The sequence below is a fragment of the Papaver somniferum genome, chromosome 2 (genome assembly GCF_003573695.1).
Source record: "Papaver somniferum cultivar HN1 chromosome 2, ASM357369v1, whole genome shotgun sequence".
Classification (NCBI taxonomy): Eukaryota; Viridiplantae; Streptophyta; class Magnoliopsida; order Ranunculales; family Papaveraceae; genus Papaver; species Papaver somniferum.
Window position 1 is genome coordinate 217,431,139 of NC_039359.1, and position 23,088 is coordinate 217,454,226.

The following is a 23,088-nucleotide window of genomic DNA, read 5'->3' on the forward strand; positions in this document are numbered from 1 at the left end:
CCCCAATTTCCAACAACAGTGTTACCATCACCTCTATTAGTTAAGTTTTTAGAATATTCCATGCCTCCCCTTGCCACACACAATCTTAGCCGTCGAGTTCAAAATAAAACCAATCCCTCCATTGCTCCCAGCATAACCAATAGAGTTACTCCATCTACTTGAGTTCTCATTGAAGTTAGGGTTCAAACCCTGTCCATATCCGAACTTAGAGTTAAGGTTTACATTTCCTCCATAGCTTGGATTTAATGCCTGATCAAAGTTCACACCCATTCCAGAAGGACCAAATGTCGAAAACACACCTCCAGTACCAGCAACTCGACTACCCTATCCATCTTCATTCCATAACCACCAAAAGAGATCCATTAGATCTGATTGCTCGTGCTAGACGAGGTAAACAAGGCTAAGTGGCAGGCCTTTAAAGGGTGTATAAAATGAAGCGCAATGAAAACGGGGGCCTACAGTAATACCGCAAGTGCACGGTCGTCGGTTGTAGCTCGTGCAAGTACGGGTCGATCCACAGAGATCGGGTGTGTTTGGAGTTTTCTAGCTAATTGGGTTCCTAAATTGCTATTGGGCTATGAAGCCTTTTGGCTTAAATTGGGCTTTGAGTACTAATGGGTTTGATAATAATAAAAGGAACTGAGCTTGGGCTCAGTTGGTCTTTGAAGTGTAAATGGGCTTTGGCCTCAAACTTAAGCTTTTGATTAAGCCCACAGTTGACTGAATTGGGCTTTTAACCTTAACCTAAACTGGGCTTTGAGCCTTAATGAAATGGGCCTCAGTGAACTAAACCTTGGGCTTTTGTATCTTTGGAATTGCACTGGGCCTTGGGCTTTGGTTTCAGTCAAGGATCTGGGCCTTTGGGCTTCACTGATTTGAACTTGGGCTCAGTTGGATGGGATCTGAGCTTGGCTGCAGGAACTGGACTTGGCTTGGCAGGAGAAATGGAGTGGCAGCAGGAGAAGAAGTGGCAGCAGCACAAGTGAGCAGCAACAGCAGCTGCAGAGCAAAAGCAACAGCAGCTGCAGAGAGAGGCAGCAACACAAGGCAAAGAAGAGAAAGCAGCAGAGTTGCAGCAAGCCAAAAGATGCAATCAACAGGGCAAAAGCAACAGGGAAGAAACAACAGGGCAGTGGAATAAGAGAAGCAAAAGAGTTGCAGGGCAGTGGAAGCAAAGATGGCAGTGAAGCAAAGATAATGCAATAAAGAAGATGGCTAACAAAATAAACAAAAGGAAACACAAACAGGGCAACACATGACAAAAGCAAAGAACAAAACAAGATGAACCAAGGCCTAAGGCCAAGGGCAAGGATGATAGTGAAACTGAAATGAAGCAGACTAAGGCACTCTTCTAGAGTGGGAAGAGAACTAGCTTGCTCATTGTCACTAGTGAGCACTAGTTTCTCCCCACTACTCATTCAACACAATGCATCAAAGTTTTAATCTAACATTCCATTATTTCACAGTGAGCAACAACTAACAGATACATTAACATTGAACTAACATCTAACAGTAATAACACACATTAACAGGATACATTTAACAGGATATGAAAGTCTAACATGAACATGAAACTGAACTGAGCTTGTAAATTAACATTTAACAGAACTTGAAAGTTCTGGATGCAGGCTAATCCAAACATAGTTTCTACACCAATCCCACACCCATATTTATACCCACAACACAATTAGGGTTCTACAATAAAAATCCCCAAATTTCTCCAATGAAAGTACAGTTAGGGTTTGGTAAATTCTTACCTAATTTGATGTAGCAACATCAAATTAAACTCGACCCATGCTTTGTAATTGCTCCTACTCCATTCCCATGCTCTATTTTGTTCTCTAGACTCATCTGTTTTAATGATTTATCACCTAGGGTTATGGTGTGAAATCATTAAAATAGAGGGCTAGAGAGAGTGAAAGGAAAGGGGGAAGTGTGGAGGTGATGTTTAGGGTGGTAGGGTGATGATGGTGTTCGTTGTGGTGATTGAGGTGGAGAAGGTGGTGGTGTACGGTGGAAGGGGAAGGTGATGGTGGTTCTCTGCTGTGGAGAAGTGAGGGAGGAGAGGTCGACTGTTTTGGGAAGGAGGGTATTAGGTATTTGGGTGTTAGGCGGGCGTATCGAGTTTGATGTTCTGCGACGCTGAGTCACTGGATGCGAAGCTGGTAGGTGGATCGGACGGTGATGCGGAGGCAAGCGAGGAGCGACCGTCAGATTTTTTTGATACAACGAAGTTAACGGCTCTAGATGGGGTTAGGTGTTGTAGTGTAAGGCGGAGATATCAAACGTTGATGAACAGCAAAGGAGCGACCGTTGGATTCAACTACCATCTAATCTGAAGGCTTGGAATTTCAGCGCTGTGGTGCTTGGCAGAGACTTCAGATTTTGATGCTCTATGAAGGAGCGACCATCGGATGCTTCTGAGAACTGATCTGATGGCTGAGAAAGGAGGCGCTTTTGTGTGTAGAAAATGAGGTTGTGCGCACCATTCTTCGCGGATTCCTTGCGTAATTTCTCCCGGCTTTTCACTACTTTTCTGCTCTATTTCGCTCCGCGACTCATCCGAACTTTATTTATTACCTAAAAATGCAAAATTAATTAATAAAAATATTTATTCTTGAAAACAATGAAAATACAGAATATGGGATAAAATGTAGAATTAATGCACAAAAGATGAGTTAAATGCCAACAAAAAGGGATAAATATATACAATATTTGGCACTCATCAAATACCCCCAAACCTGAATTTTACTTGTCCTCAAGTAAAACAAAACTAAGGAAATCCTAACTATACCACTGTCGCTGGTCTCTCGAATGCATTTAGCGTATGCACTAAGCCTTTTAAACCACTAAGTGTCCCTAGTGGACGAGTTGAAGTCTCGTGAAGGTTTACCAGAGGTGTGCCTACAAAACCTAAGGACAAAATATGAGCTCAGATTCCATCAAATGTGACATGTGCAAAACAGTTAAGCTCACAGCAAAATGGAGATGTCAATCTAGCTATCGAAGGCACAATCATAGCACTGATAACAAATAAGGACATGTGATAAGAGTGTAAAGTGTATCTACACATGTGTAAAGAAAGATCTGAAGTCATGACTACTAATCACCAAGAGATAGTTTCTCAGGCTAAGAACTGAGGTCGAAATCTAGCTAGCTGTCCGGACTTTACGAGAATTGTGAATGAGTTGGAGGTATTTCACAATTCTCGCGTTGTACATCAATGGCATACACCCTCCTTGCTTATTAAAAACAACAAAGATGACTATTTACATGACTCTTATTTACATTGACTACTCTCTTTTATTTTTGGAACAAGAGATGGAATTGAACAAATACTTGTTTTTTTGTATTTTTCTGATTTTTTTCTCTTTTTTTTTTTTTTTTTTTTTTTTTTTTTTTTTTTTTTTTTTGAATAAGGAAACACTTTTGATACAATTACAAAAGGAAACAAAAAATTACATGACACTTTGCAATAGGTAGCCCTTTTTGATGCACCCAATTAAATTCGATGGTTGTCTTTCTTAATGTAACCTCCACCTTCTATCCCAACCAACCAAAGAACAAGCTAGTCAAGTTTCGTTCAGTATTCTAAAGTGATTGGCAATCGTAACTTCCTATCAAACACCTTGAAGATCGAGGCCATACATGTATTGGTAGATCGTGCGCGTGCAAATTTCTTATCACAATGTGAATTGTGCTAGAATCAGGGTGCCTAAATATCTAGACTAAGACTCCTAATAAAAATACATATTTGCACAAGAGTCAACATTTCAAGGTAAATGAGCTCCATTTTTATGATTTTTTTTTAATTTTTTAATTTTTTTGAATTTCTCAATTTTTTAATTTTTTTGGAATTTTTCAATTTTTTCAAAAAGAAGAAGGAGTTTGTTTTTAATTATAGCATATTATCGTGGCATCTACTCTATACCCCCAAACCTAAACTAAACATTGTCCTCAATGTTTCAAAATATGGAAAGAATTAAAATGCAACATATGGAAAGGGACATGCTGAGTAGAGTAAAAGGAGAGAGAATACCCGATTTCGGCGAAAGCAGAATTAAAACTCCGTTATTCAAGGCAAACAATCCAACATATTTCAGCCGAGATCATATTGGATTAGAAAAATATATACAAAAGGAACAAAAGGGTTTTTAAGAAATTTTATCTACTGGATTATATACAAAAAATTCACCATACACTAACAATCTAAAGAGTTGAGGATCAACCCAAAAGAAAAAGTGTAGAGACAAAGAAAGTTTCAAAACACTAAAATTGGACTTAAATGGGAATGAGAGTGAAAAACCGAATGAATCTCCCCTAAACCTAAATTGTTCAACAGGTTTACTTTTAAGCACAAAATCTAACAATTTTAGGGGTTCAGGATTCAAAAGGTCTAACTCATAATGGACTGTTTTCGGGATGGGCAAACATGCAATTTCCAACTGTGGCTCTTTAAAAGTGTTATATTTTGAAGCAAAATAGTCCAAGAGGACTTGGGAAGCACACAGTTCCAATCCTAGATTAGGAATTTTCAGAAAAATTGGTTTTACAATATTGGTACAAACCAAATCTAGGTTGGGTGGAAGGCCATCAGATTGTGACTTAGGTAGAAGGATAGGCATATCATTATCAATCAAATCAAAATCTTCTAACTCATCTACACATGTCACATCATGCTCATTATCATCAATCACATTGGCAAGATTACAATCAGAATTATCAACATCATCAACAGATTTATTCTCGTATATCGGCACATCAGGGGAAACATCACATGGAATACTAGAAGAAATATCATGCATTAAGGTCGGGGCAGAGAAGCCTAATGTATTTGAACCCAAAGGTTCCATAACATTTTCAGTATAGACACGTTCTTCTAACATAACATCATAATCATCATCATCATCATGATAGGAATTTTGCAATCTAGGATAATTTTCAATCCTAAGATCGGAGCTATTACAAGAATAAAACTCTAATTCATGAGGATGACTCATATCATGTGGTGTTGTTCCTGTTTCCCTCACGGATTCCCATTGATGGGTTTTTTCTGCAATCTCGGCTAAAAAATTCCATGCATCATCCACAGATTTATCAATAAACTCACCATTACACATAGACTCAACCATGGTTCGAGATTTAAAGTCTAGTCCCTCATAGAGGATGACGACAAGTCTCCACTTCTCAATTCCATGGTGCGGACATTCACTCAACAAATCATTAAAACGTACGAAAGAAAAACAGTTTCCTCATCCAATTGGACAAAAAAATTGATATTTTGACGAATAGCGATGGTCCTATGGTGTGGAAATTTTTTTTGGAAAAATTGATTAGTGAGTTGTTCCCAAGTGGTGATTGATTGTGGTCTCAAACCGTAAAACCATGTTTTAGCCCTTTCCTTTAAAGAAAATGTAAACAAACGCAATTTCAGAGAGTCTTCGGTCAAATGATCAGGTTGCATAGTCCGACAAATTTGTTCAAACTCTCTTACATGAGTATAGGGGTTCTCAGAATCGAACCCTCGAAATATAGGAAGTATTTGTATCATGTTTGCATTTATTTTAAAAGGGTTATTGGTTTGAGGTAATACAATACATGATAATGGAATTTTTATTGACGGATACATGTATTCATGGAGAGCACGAGGTTGGTCCATTTTGAAATGACACAAAGCCCACTATTTGGTTTTAAATGGGAAAATTTTGGTTTTGATGGGATATAAAAGAAAAAGAAAATTTGGTTTAAAAATGGGAGCAAAGTAGAAATTTGGTTTTTAAAATTGGGAGCAAAATTATTTTTTTTTTATTTTTTTTTTTTAAATAATAAAAAGAAGAAAATAAAAATTTGGTTTTTGAAATGGGAGCAAGCCCACTGTTGGTCCTCTAATGGAATGAAGGCTGCGGCCTACGAAAATCCAAGTTTTAATTTTGAAAGTTTGATTTGGCCCAGTTGGTTAAGGCCCGACGTTTGTTTTAAAACTTTGGTTTCGAGGTCCACTCTTGAGTGGAAGCAAGTCCACAATCAGTTATAAGCTCAGCTGGGTTTAAACCCAGAGTACAAAATTCAAGTCCAATGGAAGAATTTAAACAAGCCCACACAAAATAAATACAAGCCCACAAATTAAACAACAAGCCCAAAAATAAATTATTACAAACCCACAATAGGAAAATAAAAAGCCCAAAAAATTGGGTTAATTATTACAAGGAATACAAGCCCACAATTAAAGAAATTTGGAAGCCCACAGGTTGGGTTCTCTCAATGGAATGGGTTTAGGCTTACCTTTTTAGCACAGCCCAGCTGCTCTGATATTGTTGCAAAAACCCAGTTGGGTTTTGGTTCTTTTCCTTGGTGGCGTCCCAACAGAGGAAAAACAGGTTCAGAACAGCAAGTCCAACAACAAATGAAGTGAAGCAGATGCAGATGCAAATGCTATGTAGTGAAATACAAAATAGCTAAAGAAAAACACAGATAAAACACAGCACCAATCCCCGGCAACGGCGCCAAAAACTTGGTATTGGCCTGGAAAAGGGTATAGAAATTTATCCCCGGCAACGGCGCCGAAAACTTGGCAGGCCTTTAAAGGGTGTATAAAATGAAGCGCAATGAAAACGGGGGCCTACAGTAATACCGCAAGTGCACGGTCGTCGGTTGTAGCTCGTGCAAGTACGGGTCGATCCACAGAGATCGGGTGTGTTTGGAGTTTTCTAGCTAATTGGGTTCCTAAATTGCTATTGGGCTATGAAGCCTTTTGGCTTAAATTGGGCTTTGAGTACTAATGGGTTTGATAATAATAAAAGGAACCGAGCTTGGGCTCAGTTGGTCTTTGAAGTGTAAATGGGCTTTGGCCTCAAACTTAAGCTTTTGATTAAGCCCACAGTTGACTGAATTGGGCTTTTAACCTTAACCTAAACTGGGCTTTGAGCCTTAATGAAATGGGCCTCAGTGAACTAAACCTTGGGCTTTTGTATCTTTGGAATTGCACTGGGCCTTGGGCTTTGGTTTCAGTCAAGGATCTGGGCCTTTGGGCTTCACTGATTTGAACTTGGGCTCAGTTGGATGGGATCTGAGCTTGGCTGCAGGAACTGGACTTGGCTTGGCAGGAGAAATGGAGTGGCAGCAGGAGAAGAAGTGGCAGCAGCACAAGTGAGCAGCAACAGCAGCTGCAGAGCAAAAGCAACAGCAGCTGCAGAGAGAGGCAGCAACACAAGGCAAAGAAGAGAAAGCAGCAGAGTTGCAGCAAGCCAAAAGATGCAATCAACAGGGCAAAAGCAACAGGGAAGAAACAACAGGGCAGTGGAATAAGAGAAGCAAAAGAGTTGCAGGGCAGTGGAAGCAAAGATGGCAGTGAAGCAAAGATAATGCAATAAAGAAGATGGCTAACAAAATAAACAAAAGGAAACACAAACAGGGCAACACATGACAAAAGCAAAGAACAAAACAAGATGAACCAAGGCCTAAGGCCAAGGGCAAGGATGATAGTGAAACTGAAATGAAGCAGACTAAGGCACTCTTCTAGAGTGGGAAGAGAACTAGATTGCTCATTGTCACTAGTGAGCACTAGTTTCTCCACACTACTCATTCAACACAATGCATCAAAGTTTTAATCTAACATTCCATTATTTCACAGTGAGCAACAACTAACAGATACATTAACATTGAACTAACATCTAACAGTAATAACACACATTAACAGGATACATTTAACAGGATATGAAAGTCTAACATGAACATGAAACTGAACTGAGCTTGTAAATTAACATTTAACAGAACTTGAAAGTTCTGGATGCAGGCTAATCCAAACATAGTTTCTACACCAATCCCACACCCATATTTATACCCACAACACAATTAGGGTTCTACAATAAAAATCCCCAAATTTCTCCAATGACAGTACAGTTAGGGTTTGGTAAATTCTTACCTAATTTGATGTAGCAACATCAAATTAAACTCGACCCATGCTTTGTAATTGCTCCTACTCCATTCCCATGCTCTATTTTGTTCTCTAGACTCATCTGTTTTAATGATTTATCACCTAGGGTTATGGTGTGAAATCATTAAAATAGAGGGCTAGAGAGAGTGAAAGGAAAGGGGGAAGTGTGGAGGTGATGTTTAGGGTGGTAGGGTGATGATGGTGTTCGTTGTGGTGATTGAGGTGGAGAAGGTGGTGGTGTACGGTGGAAGGGGAAGGTGATGGTGGTTCTCTGCTGTGGAGAAGTGAGGGAGGAGAGGTTGACTGTTTTGGGAAGGAGGGTATTAGGTATTTGGGTGTTAGGCGGGCGTATCGAGTTTGATGTTCTGCGACGCTGAGTCACTGGATGCGAAGCTGGTAGGTGGATCGGACGGTGATGCGGAGGCAAGCGAGGAGCGACCGTCAGATTTTTTTGATACAACGAAGTTAACGGCTCTAGATGGGGTTAGGTGTTGTAGTGTAAGGCGGAGATATCAAACGTTGATGAACAGCAAAGGAGCGACCGTTGGATTCAACTACCATCTAATCTGAAGGCTTGGAATTTCAGCGCTGTGGTGCTTGGCAGAGACTTCAGATTTTGATACTCTATGAAGGAGCGACCATCGGATGCTTCTGAGAACTGATCTGATGGCTGAGAAAGGAGGCGCTTTTGTGTGTAGAAAATGAGGTTGTGCGCACCATTCTTCGCGGCTTCCTTGCGTAATTTCTCCCGGTTTTTCACTACTTTTCTGCTCTATTTCGCTCCGCGACTCATCCGAACTTTATTTATTACCTAAAAATGCAAAATTAATTAATAAAAATATTTATTCTTGAAAACAATGAAAATACAGAATATGGGATAAAATGTAGAATTAATGCACAAAAGATGAGTTAAATGCCAACAAAAAGGGATAAATATATACAATATTTGGCACTCATCACTAAGTTAACAGAAAAACCAAAATTTTCTATATACGATCCATTTTCCATTTGTTATTTAGGACAGACCCATTTTCCAAACCCGTATTTTTGGACTAACTATGGTAAAGAGGTAAACTTAGGAAGAAAACTATGAAACATATAAAATAAGAATATGCAAAACGATTTGTCCGTCTACTTAGCAAAATCCAAACCTTGTATGTCTGCCACGCCAAGTAGAAAAATCGGGATTTCTATGATGTTAGCCCAACAGTTATCAAACATACCCATTATTCAAGGAATATCCGTATAGTATTGAAAAGTTTTAGTAGACACTACAAGAAAATATAGCTATTGCTACACCATATGTTGTCACACCTTCAATATAGGTGTTGCAAAAGCAAATTTCTAGTCACAGTACTTTTCAGCTGCAGGTAAAATTTATAATTTACTGCTGCAAAATGAAACTTTTGTCACACAATTGTAGCAACAATATGAAAAGAGTGTGGCAAAAAAAAACAAACTCCAGCAATAAAGATTGGGTGCAACAATAAACTTCTTGTTACATAGGTTATCGCGGCTAGGGCTATCAACGACACTAAATGTAACGGATATTGGCTCGGCCACTGCCGTTGCCATTAAAACTATCGGTTAACCGATATCCGTTAAGTTCCGACGGAAATCTGAAATTCAATTCCATTACCGTTACGTTGGACTTACCAGATAACATATATTTTTCCGATAATTTATGTTGTCAAACTCTACGATTGCACCACCATCTTCAGTGAAGATTCTTCACTACCATTTCATTTCATCAACACCACAATTTCATGGAACTGCAGCTGCAATTAGCACCACCATATCCCTGTAACCATTCAACTAACATCATTAGACCACAACAGACCCATTTGAATCATCTTTGCCATTAATCATGCATAACAAAGCCATCTTCCATGTAAATCGATCTAGATTTGATTCCGACACAAGCAATTTCTTTCTTGTTTTCTCAATTTTTTGTTGTAAAATCGAATTGGAAACAAACCCATCTCTGATTTCTTCTGAAACCTCATATATTCATCAATTTTTGTAACCCATATCAACATCTACAGCAGCAACTTCTTCTTCTTCTTCCTTCCTAATTCGAAATCAACATCATCAATTCAAAATATGCGTTCTCGAATCTACAATCAAACCCAACTCTCCACTAAATCAAACCAAACTCTCCACCAAATCCTAGTTTCACAAATCAATTACAAAACCCTAAATTAAGCTTCAAAATCTTAATTAATACAAAATTGAATTTCAGAAAGAAAAATAACTAGACAAGATATATTAGGAGATGATGGTGGTACTGGGATTATAAGACGAAATAGATGAATAAGAGGAAGATTCAGATGAAGAAGAGATGATGGATAGATAAGTTTTCTCTCGGGAGTAAAGATATGAACGGGGAAGAGAATGGATAGGTAAGTTTTCTCTCGGGGTATAGGAATTTACACGTGCTAGTCACACGTTAGCGGATAACGGAAATAAGGCTAACGGATATAGTCCAACCAGTACCGTTACAGTAGGATAAAATTAATCACTACATTATCGGTTATGGCTAACGGATAACGGATATAACGGAACTAAACCTAACGGAAACCGGGTAATCAGATTCGGCTAACGGATAACGGATATCCATTGACAGGCCTAATTGCGACACTAGTAGGGATTTATGCCATAATCATTGGGTGCTACAATATATTAAGTTTGTTGTAAGAGAGATGACTAGGATGAAACGTTACCATGATAGATCCAAAAATACTTAGCCACTCGTCCTCAAGTTTATAACACCACGTAAATAGTATCCCATGATAGAACCATTGCCCATATTTATAAAGGAGATATCATTGTTTACGGGAATACGAATTGAACTACTCGACGGTAAAAATTTATTAGTAGTTTTGCAGTAAATTATAAGGAAGAAGACAAAGAAATAGAGAAGGAGAAGGATTCTATTGAGATGAGTTATCTAGTTACATGAATACAATATCATCTATATACATGGGAAAGGGAAAACCAAAATACTTATGTTTTTGGACCGCACACCCATGGGCATGGGCCCTTTAACACTCCCCCTTGTGCGGTTCAATAGAACTTCGTACGCAGTGCTTCAGATGTAGGTCTTCAAATGTAGTTCTCTTCTTGATGACTATTGTATCTAAGACAATTGCTCCATTAAAACTTTAACAAGGAAAAAACCCAGTGGGACAAAACCTTGGTACAACTCTCACATGTAGTACTTCACATGTTGTCTCGTATTTTACATGTAGTTCATCACATGTAATACGATCTTCAAAGATCGATGAGTCTAAGTTAATTGCCTCGTTAAAACTTCGTTAGGGAAACCCAAAGGGACAAAAACTGAACTAAAGAAAAAGAGTACAATATTAAGTAAACTTTGAACATAGATGGACTCGAATATGTTGCCTCATTAAAATCTTGATAAAGGGAAAAGAGTACAACGTGACAAATGCAAATAAAGTTGATCCATTATAGATGATCACTTTGCTCTGTTGAAGTTGACAAGTTGCTTCACAACTCCTAAGGCAGAAAATCCTCGTGGGAAAGACAATAGCCTTATTTAGGAAATTACATTCCCGGTGTTTGTTGTTGTCTCATTAAAAACCTTGCTGAGCAACAAAAACCTGTGTGAAAAAGTAACCTTGGTGAAGGAAAAGAGTTCAACACACCTTTATATTCTCCCCCTGATGTCAGACAATTTTCATTAGTCTAATGCAGTCAAAAGGAGTTTATCACACTTACATTTTGTGACTTGAATGTTTATAAGACCATGATGTTGATTCTGGAAGTTACGTTGTTAACAGACTATTGCGTTTCATTTCTTTGATTCAAATATTTTTAGTAATATCAACGGTGATGTTTATGTCTTCAACATTCAACATACTTGATGTTTATAGTGTTGCCTCGCTAAAAATCTTGTCGAGAAACAAAACCCTTTGGGAAAAACTATTCTCGATCGAAGGGAAAAAGCGTACAACACAGCTTCAATTTCGAAGTAAAATATGTCGACATCATATCCTTGGATCCGCTCCCTGATGTCGGCATCTCCCCCTGATTACTTTCAGAGTTGTACCAGACAGTTCTTTCAGTCATGTACTTTTCGAAACTGAATATCGGTAATGACCTAGAAAATAGTCTACCGTATCTCCCCCATAATTATTTTCATTGGAGAAGAGATTATTTTTACTTCATAATCAACAAATTTTGGATTGCACTTTCATTAGCATTCCTTTTTATGTCTTTGTAGGGATAAAAAAAAACTCATGTCAATGGTTACTTTTAAGTACATGATTACATTTACTGTACCATTCCAATGACTTTGCGTTGGCGCGAGCTATATCTAGCTAACAAGTTCCATGAGGGTGTAAAATTAAATTGAGTATATTATTAATTATACTAAGTACAAAAATGCGTATATTGTACTTAGATATGGGAATTTCATCTCCCAATACATCTTCGTCATCTTCCTTTAGACGAAATGGTCACTTACTTACATTTGAACCTCGACTAAGCGTGGGAGTGCTATCCGGATGCATGTCTTTGTTAAATTGCCTGAGAAAATTTAGACATATGCAAACTGGTGGAATAATATACCACAAGCTCAGTATTCGGTCGAGTTTTTCCCAGATTTTTCACCTTAAATTCGGATTTCAAATAGCTTTTAAGGTCTCTTTTTACATCAAGAGTACACATCATGTCTGTACCATCAACATGAATAGCTATAATTCCAAATTAGGAACTTTCTTATGAATACGCAAGTAAAAATAACTTACTTGTCTATCTCCTCCAAATCAAATAGTCACTTAGACGGGCATACCACATCCACCTGATTGCTTGAATCTATAAGTGAGCGTTCTATCTAACTATAAAGTAATCCGTGGTTTAGAGTCATTTGATTTGGGAAACAAAAGTCTATCAAGTACTTTTGTAAATATCTTTTATCTCTTGATTCTTTCAGAGATACGTAACAACCACATACATATGCTGCATTTCAAGTTCCATTGAAATTACCAAGCTAACTAATTAGCGTAACTCTATAATGTTCATTACAAGTGAACAATTCCAGGGATTTGTGAGAAACCTCGCGCCACAAGGAGAGTCTTTTTACTTTAAGACTACTTTCTTCTCATTATACTTTATGACAAATTAATTATGTATGTCCAATAGGCTTTACACTTGGTTGGTTAGCACTACCACACCGAATACCCGTATATTTGCCAAAGAACTAAGTTCTACCTGGATTGTGTAGGCCAAATATTCTATTTATTTGAAATCAATCAAAATAAAGCATGGTTCGATCTCATTGTGCTCTATTTCTGGAGCAACTATTTATGGATTATATCATCACTGTGCACACATGATCCTTCCATTGACTCATGTGTATTCTCATAATCCGTCAGGATTTCATTGTTCTCTGGAATCATTTAAAATTTCGGAGCGTCCTCCAGTATTGATTCATGGACATAGTCAGATACAATCAAATGAGATGATTTCATTAATGATACAAATTAGGTTGTGCCTTACTCATCTACTTCCTTTCTAGGTGAGCATTGATCGAATCTAGTGGTCTATCTATCTTCCTTTATGGAGCCACAACCTCAACTACACTTCCACCAAGTGTAGTTGCAACTCCTTAGTCTATGGTGTACCCCATACTGAGGATTTCTAACCTTGCAGGAATATTTGCAGCTGGTATGTGTGATCTTGTCACTTTAACGACATCAGTTTCCATTCTGAAAATTTATTATTCTTTGTCACTTCACATTTACATTTGTGGAGTACAATAATCAATATCAGACATAGTGGGAACACAGCACGACAGTTCATGTCGTTCCCTTAGAAAATACTTTTTCTTTCTTATCTCCCCCTAACGACGGGAAGACTGTCCCATTAAAGTGATAACCTGCAAATCTAGCAATAAGAGATCTCCTGCCAAAGTTTTTAAAATGCGGATAATTGTTGAGAGTAAATATCCAAAGAAATTACTTAATCATTTCGTGACCCATCATAGTACGATGTTGACTCGTAATGGCACATATATAGTGCAACCAAAAATGCGTAAGAACACAAATGTCAGGCTTAAATTCAGTTACCAACTGGTACGCAGAAAAGGTTGACTAATATTGGGTTCTAAAACGAATTAAGTAAATATGTGCGTAATATTGCATATCCCCAAAGCAACAAAAGGTAGGTTGGTACGCATAACCTATTCCTTAGACACCATCTGTAACCTTTGATGGTAGCCTCTGCGAGACCATTGGGTATAAGATGCTCTATATTGATCCTATTAAACATGCAATATTCATCAGGTCCTTTTGATGTAAATTCTCTAGCATTAACAAGGGTGGTTAGCCTTTGCACTTTTAGTTGTGTAATATGTGCTAGGAGTTTTCAAGCGAAAATTTCTTGGGAACTATAACTAGTCCAAAATGTCAAAACATTCACCAGATCCATCAGTCACTTTAACGGTCCTCTTTTTGGATGAATATTTTTCTAAATTTCAGCTTGTTTTCTATGTAATATGGAATTTTTACCATTTGCATCTTAGGATGGTCTCGATCCTGTTTTACTGAAGACATTGTAAAAATGAGTGATATGCTTTCTTACCTAAAAGCATAATGGGAAGGGGGGTTGTGCATCTAGTAATTTAGAAAACACTTATTGAGAGATATGCCGTCACTTTGCATTCTGTCAATCTTTTTCCCATTTTCGTTCACTCAAATAAAGTGATATTTGTATGAGTTCTTTCAAAACAATCATCATGTCACAACCAAAGTTTCCTTATGGTTATAGCCAACGTCTGTATCAGTCAGTTTCCAACATTTCATCGTCGGAGTCAATATGGATTCAATAATCCAAATATTATAGTGAATTACATTGCACTAGATTGACTCATTAGTTTCTCTAAAATATATTTCCTTCTAAATATATTAGAGATTACAAAAGATGCAATCAATTACATTCTCATCATTTTGATGCTCCACATGATATCCATTTGCATGGGTTACTTGGGGAATTTAACAAGGTGTGATTATCTCTTGGTACATCTAGAGATTTTTCGACGTCTTTGTTCTATCTTGAAAAACAAAATGAGCAGTGTTGCGCTCGATTGGCTAGGAAAAGTTCTTGTTGCCATTAAAGTTGATGTGAAAATTGATTGTTACTATGATATACATACACATTACATTGTATATACCAACACCTAAGACCAGATGCGTTTCCAACTCTTTTATTTATGATGGGAGCTAGAATTACATTTTAGCTGATCCCATGTTCAATTGATACTTATACTTTGGTGTCATTACTGCCGCGGAAAAAAATATATGTCCCTTTTCACATGCTTTATATGAGTCGGTACGTCTAACCCTCATTAGTTTGGGGTTTTTTTGTTTTTTTTTTTCATTTTCAATTTTGCTACATTTAGCTTAATTTGAGAAATTTCTTGATCTCAATATTCCAAGAGAATCTCACTACACATGTCAACCAATTACTTTAGGTTGAATATATTACTAAAGGTAGTACTTTTGTTTTCATACTTCAACATATACCGGTTCGTTAGTATTATGGATGCAGTAGAGAAATGAAAATTTTATGACTCATATCAGCTTTTGTGAGTTCTTCCACAAAAATTGGAATACATGTGATTTTATTTGAACGTATGTTTTGAAACTACCGACTCTTTAATAGTCGAGCAAGCGGATTACATCCCACAGAATATTCAAATTTGGGCAGAAAATATCAAATACACAATAATGGTGCTCAAGTACTTTTAAACCCCAAATAAATATATTTGAAATAGAGTTGGTACAACCAATTAAACAATAAACCACATTCAACTATAGCCAATTTCATATTCAAGAGAACAAAATAGCATTAAGATCAAAATTCTTAATGATTGAGATCAACAAAAATAATTTAAATTGACCGTTTATATAGTATGGACTTATCTTAAGAAAAAAAACAGAACTAGGCATGTTCTAAAAAAAATAAAATGAGCCCATCAGGTATTCAATGTAAAAACCCACATTAGTTTTAGTTACATACCTCACATTTCTGGTTCCCATCGTATATGACAGAACTGGTACAGACTTACTTGCGCACGCCCCAAAACCAGCCTGGAACTGGATCCGAGTTGGTTCGCTGGATCGGGGCTGAGTTAGGTCGCTGGATCGGGGCCGAGTTGGGTCGGGTTAAAGCGAACCAATCTCCATGCGAAGGTAAGAACACATTGAATCCCAGCGTATGGACAAAGATTAAATTAATCTTACAAAGAGCACTCATATTTCATCGATTATAGGTGAGAAATCACAGCCATTACTAAAAGGCTGGTACCTGGTTTAGCTGGGCGGGCCAATCTATATAAACAAAGTAATTGCAGCCGTCGGATCTGTGGATCAGTATCGGCCCTAGCGGTAGTGGTATAGCAATCACGTTATAGTGGGGCCAATTTGTCCATCCCATAGCGGGCAATTCGCCTAGGTGTTCTTTTTCTTTTTTGCTTTGCGCGGTTTCTCCTCTCCGAAGACAGAGTAGAAAGCGTTGGCGTCGAAAATTCCGCATACTTATTTGTAGGGTTCATCCAGATCCATGGTATGATATCGAGATTATATGTGATGTATCATCTTCTGTTCTGTTTGTTCTGATTTTGGTTTAAATCTCGATTCAGTTTCTATCTCGTATGAGATTTCACTTAGAACATGATATTTGGTAGAATAACTTCCACACTTAAGCAGTGGAGATTGATGATTTATTTATGTTCAAAGATATTCAAAGATTGTTACAGATTTGTTTCAGAGTTTAACAAACTTAGAAGACTTATCATGCCGTAAACATAGGCTAGAGACTTTGGCTAATAACTACGTCAGACGACTGACTCTGTTGAGAGTCTTTGGGACCGATATCTTTGGTATTCTTAACAATTTCACGCTAGGTTTTACTGGTGCCAAGCATAGTTTAATATTTTCTTCAGTATATGCAATTTGGTTTCAAGGGCATATGGATTCAGAAAGATCTGTGGGCAGCAAAGGAAATAGAGAAGAAACCCCTGATTGTTGTTCGAATTCCATCAGCAAGCTTATAAGCTTTAAAAAATTGGATATACGGGAAGAATTACGTCAAGCAATGGAGAAAACTAGCAAATTAGCAGAATGTCCAGGGCATGCGAATTTCATCCGTCATATCTTGGAGGCACAAGGTAAGGATTTACGTCAACCAATTGAGAATAATACTAGCACTAGCAAAGCTGCAGCAGAATGTACAGGATTTATCTGCGCAAGTTTCATCAGTAAGCCTCTAAGTCTGGATATCCCATGCTTTAAAAACTTGGGGGTGTCCACAGATCTACGCCGATCACTCAAGAAGATTAGCGCAGCTGCAGCAGAATGTTCAACCCTCTGGAACAATAAAATCACCACGAATTTTGGAAAGATGGTGGTGCCAATTTCTGACTTTCAGAAGCTGTTAGAAAGCCATGGCCTGTTCTGGCACAACTGCATTTTGTTTCAGAAGGGTGAGGAAGTTAACGGTCACCAATTAACAAGGCGGATCCGTCTGATGCCACATGATCCTTCGTCCCTGCTTCCAGAATTAAATTCGGAGTCGTCGCTCTGGGAAAAGGAAAATAAAGAGCACTGGAGGATGAATCAAATTTGTTGTTGTCTTAGGTGGGATTTCAATGGAGTGCAGGTTGGACAGTTACCTCATTTTCTTGATTACCTCATCATGATATTAGAGGAGCAGCGGTTTGTTGCATATAGTTTTATTGAGCATCTGCTGCAACTGAAAAATTCTATTGGTCGCTTAAATGATTTATGCACAAACAAATCCAATGTTGCTTGTGATGACAGGAGCAAGAATCCCACTACTATGTGGTCACTAAAGCACGTGCTTGATAGTCTGTTCGTCATGTCACGGGAATCATCTGTATTGCTGAAGGAAGTTGAGGAGAATTCAGATAGTTGCTCAACTGTTAACGATGAACTCCGGAATCATCAAGGACAAAGAATTTAAGAATGCAAGGGTATGGTTACATAGGGCTTGTGGTCGCAAGAGTGACTGTGATGGAGAATTTACACCGGGTAGATGTTTCGGGACTTTTCTTCCCTCAAAATTAATGCGCCAGACACTTTGTAACTCAGTCTTTAAAATATTAGACCAGTTGCACTGTGTTCTCCAGGGTCAAATTGTTGGTAAAAGTTCTATTGCATAAATACTTATTGGTTGTTTTCGCGATGTACTCGGTAAGAGAAAATTGATCGAGAAGCAATGTCTTGATGCTCATGAGCATAGGAAGCAAAAACCTGGCAGTCCTGTTGTTAAGGACATATCTGAAACTGCATTTGCGGAGTCTGTCAGAAAAACGTCGAAGCAGATTGATGAAGCAGTTCAAAAGCTAGTTTCATTCGAATTCCATTCTTTCTCAACACTCGCCTCAGGGAAATATCGCTTTATGGAGAGTTTTATTCGAATCATCCTTGGTGAATCTTCAAGTTGATCTTATACGTGAAAGCCTTGAAGAAACAATCAAACTCGGTGTCAAATTATTAGATAGTACTTCTCAGCTCAAAGACTCGACAGACTTGAATCAGCTTCATCCGTCGATTGTTAAACTAATTGCATGCTCGACTTCTTAGCCATGCACAAGACAATGACAGAACTGACTAGCATTGTAGTAGTAGTGTTTGTTCCGCGATGTATTTACATGATAACAGATCCGCGATGTACTGGTATGATAACTTTAGAGCAGCTAGGTCTGGATTGCTCATTTGAGGAAAACGCTGACAATGATATGAGACTAGAGGAGCTTAACATGGAAGATCCTGGTGTCAGGTATGACATGGGGGACGATGAAAATTTCAAATGTGACATATTTGATGATTGGTTTGACATGCCGGATGATGAAAATTTCAAATGACATATTTGATAATTAGAGCAGCAATCACTTTCTTTGGATGACTTGCTTCACTTTCTTCTTTAGCGCTTTGGAAAACACTTGAAAACCCATTAATGTTTTGTTAATCAAACGGTTCGCGAGTCATAACCCCACAGGTGTCACCATCCTTCCACAAAAAAACCATCAAAACAAAAATAACACAAAAACCCCATCAAAACAAAATTAACACAAAAACCCCAAATTTAAATGTTGGTTTCATCAAATTTTATTTTGGTTTCATCAAATTTTGTGATGAAACCAACATAAAATTTGATGAAACCAACATTTAAATTTGGGGTTTTTGTATCAATTTTTAAAAATTTGGGGTTTTCTATCAATTTTGTTTATGATGGAGTTTTAATGGATCCCAACATTTGAGTGGGGTTTTTGTACCACAAGTTTGGTCGTCTTGGGTTTTTATGACTAGTTTTGTTAATCAAAACAGAAATTATTGAGCTGGTTATTTTGTTTTTGGTACTCAGGTTTTGTCCAAGTTTTGAGTTTGGTCTAACATTTTTCCAACTTGGTGTTTGGTACCTGGAAAAGACGTTGACTTGCGTTGACTGATTTTAATATTGACTTCCGTTTAATAATTATTAAAAATCTTAATAAAATTTAATTATTAGCCTAAGATACTGTTATACACTTTCACTTTACCGAGCAGTCTCTAAAAACCTAATCTATTTTCTACTTCATCTTCTTACGCCTCCACAAAAATCACAACTGCATAACCCCATGAACCATCTTCATATCCTGGTGCTGAGATGATGAGCGACGAAAATGCAGAAGGGTTTGATGATGAAATTGATTCGATGAGGTTCTGATGATGAAATTGGTTAGGGTTTTGTTGCGAACAAGAAATCAGTGTCGAAACTGAAGCTGTTGTTAATCGATGCTATGAATTTGTGATGAGATTTAAGCTCTGGAACGTTGAGGAGAATAATTATGGTTCGAAACTACAAGAGCTTCGTTCTGTTAGCAGTAGAGATTGATGATACGGAAGAATAAGAATATAATTACAGAAAATAAGAAGCATTGAAGATGGGTTTGCCTAATTGCCTCATATTTGAGATCTAAGTGAAATTGAAGTGTTTGTAAGGGTTTTATTTGAATCGGTTTTGAAAAGATATTGTTGATGTTCATGGCCCGAGTCGCTGACGCAGGTTTATTGAGATCTGGTCTTGATCGAGATGCAATTAGCAATTGACTGAAATTAGGGTTTTCATCAATGAAAGATAAATTCACTTAGGTTCTTCTTTTCCTTTGTTTGAAAGGCACACTGAGTGCTTGGTTTAGAGTCTGACTGATTTTGATAGACAGTTGGTATTTTATGAGGATATTGGGTTATTTTGAAATGAATGGTTTTAATAGTATTACTCTGATTATGACTTGTGAATAGGATATTTTACCTATGAAAGTGTGTATCGGTAATTGTCACAAGATAAGCACAATATGACGGTTTTCGTCGAGAATCCTAAAATAATGAATTGTATATTTCACCCAATCTAGACTTACTCAGTTTTCTGGGTCTCCTAATGAAAAAGGGATCCTCCGTGTGTAAGATCGAGTTTTGTGGGGAAGCACCATGACGATTGTGGAAAGTCCCCTGTCGTTTTGAGTCACTTGATGACTGGATCGTTTGCTTTCGGTTTCTGTGAAGTCCCCAGTCGTCTCTTGCGGTTTGCGACTGGTAACCAGGTTGTCTGGTAGTCGATTTGTGGATCACTGAACAGATCGCTTGCTTCTTCTGTCCTGATGCCTGGATCGAAAAATGAGATCGAGGATTGAAAACTGACATTGTAACCGAAAGATCAACCCTCCCACTGTGGTCGCCAATTGTTTATGGGTGAAAATCGTTTCTGCCGATTTTGGTAATTTCAGTAGGTGAGTGAGAAACAAATCTAAACCCTAAACAAATGTACTGCACGAGAGTACTTTATATTCTAGAGATCAATCTGTAGAACTCCGACCTAAACCAAGAAATGGCCGTTTCGGATTTTCTTCGGTCACAAAGAGGAGGAGAAGGGATGGTTTAGGGAGGGAAGCGAAGAGAGTGTTGAGACCAGAGCAGTCTGGAAGAGTAGTACTTGACTTGTATCTGAAGGTGAAATCTTTGAGAAATCTAGAAAAGTTTCCTTTCTGAGTATTGTATTTCTCCCTGACCAAAAACTCGTTGTCTTAGTGGAAATATGTAAGACCTATTTATACAAGTCTAAGTGAAACGTACTCTGGCCTCGTAAGAAAAAGAAACAGATGACTTAAATGAGAAGAGGTGGTAACGCCTGGTATTTATGGAATTGATGTTCCATAATGAAAGAGCGTTTCACCATTACTTCCTGCATTTACTAATCGTTTTATTCTTAATACACTGTCTTGAAACGGGCATTTGTGTATGCCGCACGCTGTAAACCGTCAAACCAAAACCCTAAAGAGCATCCCCCAGTTTGTGACATGTATTGATGTCTCGAGTGTTTTCGTGGAAAACGTGTAGCATGTCGCTGGTGTTTGATAAGTTGAGCTTGAGAGATGTGTCGGCTCAGTGGCGACCTTCGACGGTCGAGATTTTGCATCTTGAGAGGAATCGCGGCCTTTGATGTAGGCACGGCATGCCAAAGTGCAAGGGTTGCATGGCATGTGCCAATACCTTGTGTTGAATACCTTGGCTGTAGGTTGCGCATCGGGTGCAGGTGGCAATGCCAAAATGCAAGTGTTGCATGGCATGTGTCAATGGCGCGCGTAGCGGCTTTGGACCTAGGTTTGCACGGCTTGGCATGCTAGGTCGCAAGCGTCGCTTGGCATGTGCCAATAGCGTGTGTGGCGGCTTGCCCCTAGGTTTGCACGGCTTGCATGTTAGGTCGCAAGCGTCGCTTGGCATGTGACTATGGCGCGGGTCGCGGTTTGGAACTAGGTTTGCACGACTTGGTATGCTAGGTCGCAAGCATCGCTTGGCATGTGCCAACGACGCGTGTGGCGGCTTGGCCCTAGGTTTGCACGTCTTGGCATGCTAGGTCGCAAACGTCGCTTGGCATGTGCCAATGGCGCTTGTGGCGGCTTGGCCCTAGGTTTTCACGGCTTGGCATGCTAGGTCGCAAGCGTCGCTTGGCATGTGCCAATGGCGCGTGTGGCGTCCTGGCCCTAGGTTTGCACGGCTTGGCATGCTAGGTCGCAAGCGTCGCTTGGCATGTGCGAACGGCGTGTGTGGCGCAATGATTGTGCAGCTCGAATTTGGCATTGTTGTCGTGAAGCGCAATGATTATGCGGCTTTTGTTTTGGCATAGTTGTCATGATGCGCAACGGTCGTGCGGCTTGGTTTTGGCATGATTTCCATGATGCGCAGCGATCGTGCGGCTTGGTTTTGGCATGGTTGCCATGATGCGCAGCGATTGTGCGGCTTTGGTTTTGGCATCGTTTTCATGATGCGCAGCGATTGTGCGATTTTGGTTTTGGCATAGTTGCCATGATGTGCAGCGATCGTGCGGCTTGGTTTTGGCATGGTTTCCATGATGCCCAACGATTGTGCGGCTTTGGTTTTGGCATGGTTGCCATGACGCGCAGCGATTGTGCGGCTTGGTTTTGGCATGGTTGTCATGATGCGCATCGATTGTGTGGCTTTGGTTTTGGCATAGTTGTCATGATGCGCATCGATTGTGCGGCTTTGGTTTTGGCATAGTTGTCATGATGCGCAGCGATCGCGCGGATTTGTTTTGGCATAGTTGCCATGATGCGCAGCGATTGTGCGACTTGGTTTTGGCATGGTTGCCATGATGCGCAGCGATTGTGCGGATTTGGTTTTGGCATAGTTGCCATGATACGCAGAGATTGTGCGGCTTTGGTTTTGGCATAGTTGCCATGATGCGCAACGATTGTGCGGCTTAGGGTTTTGTTTGTCGAAATCCTAGTTTAGCATTTGAAAAAAGATGCCCTGGTAATTTTTTACATAAGTGCATTAAATGTTCTAATAAATGTGTTTAGCGTCACCGGTGACGTCATGCTATGCGTAAGGTTTTACGATTTTTACCCCTTGTCTAAAATCCACCATTAACATTAAGTCCCCTGCTTAGCTTGGAACAGGGGCCTTGTTGCAAGGTAAGCATAAGATGGTGACAGACGAGGGTAGAACTGAGACAGTAAGTCGTGAAAAAGCGCTAAGGAGACTTGTATGACCTTTTTTCGAGATGTAAGTAGAATTCGCAATCCTTGCATCAGGTAGCTTTGTATAAAT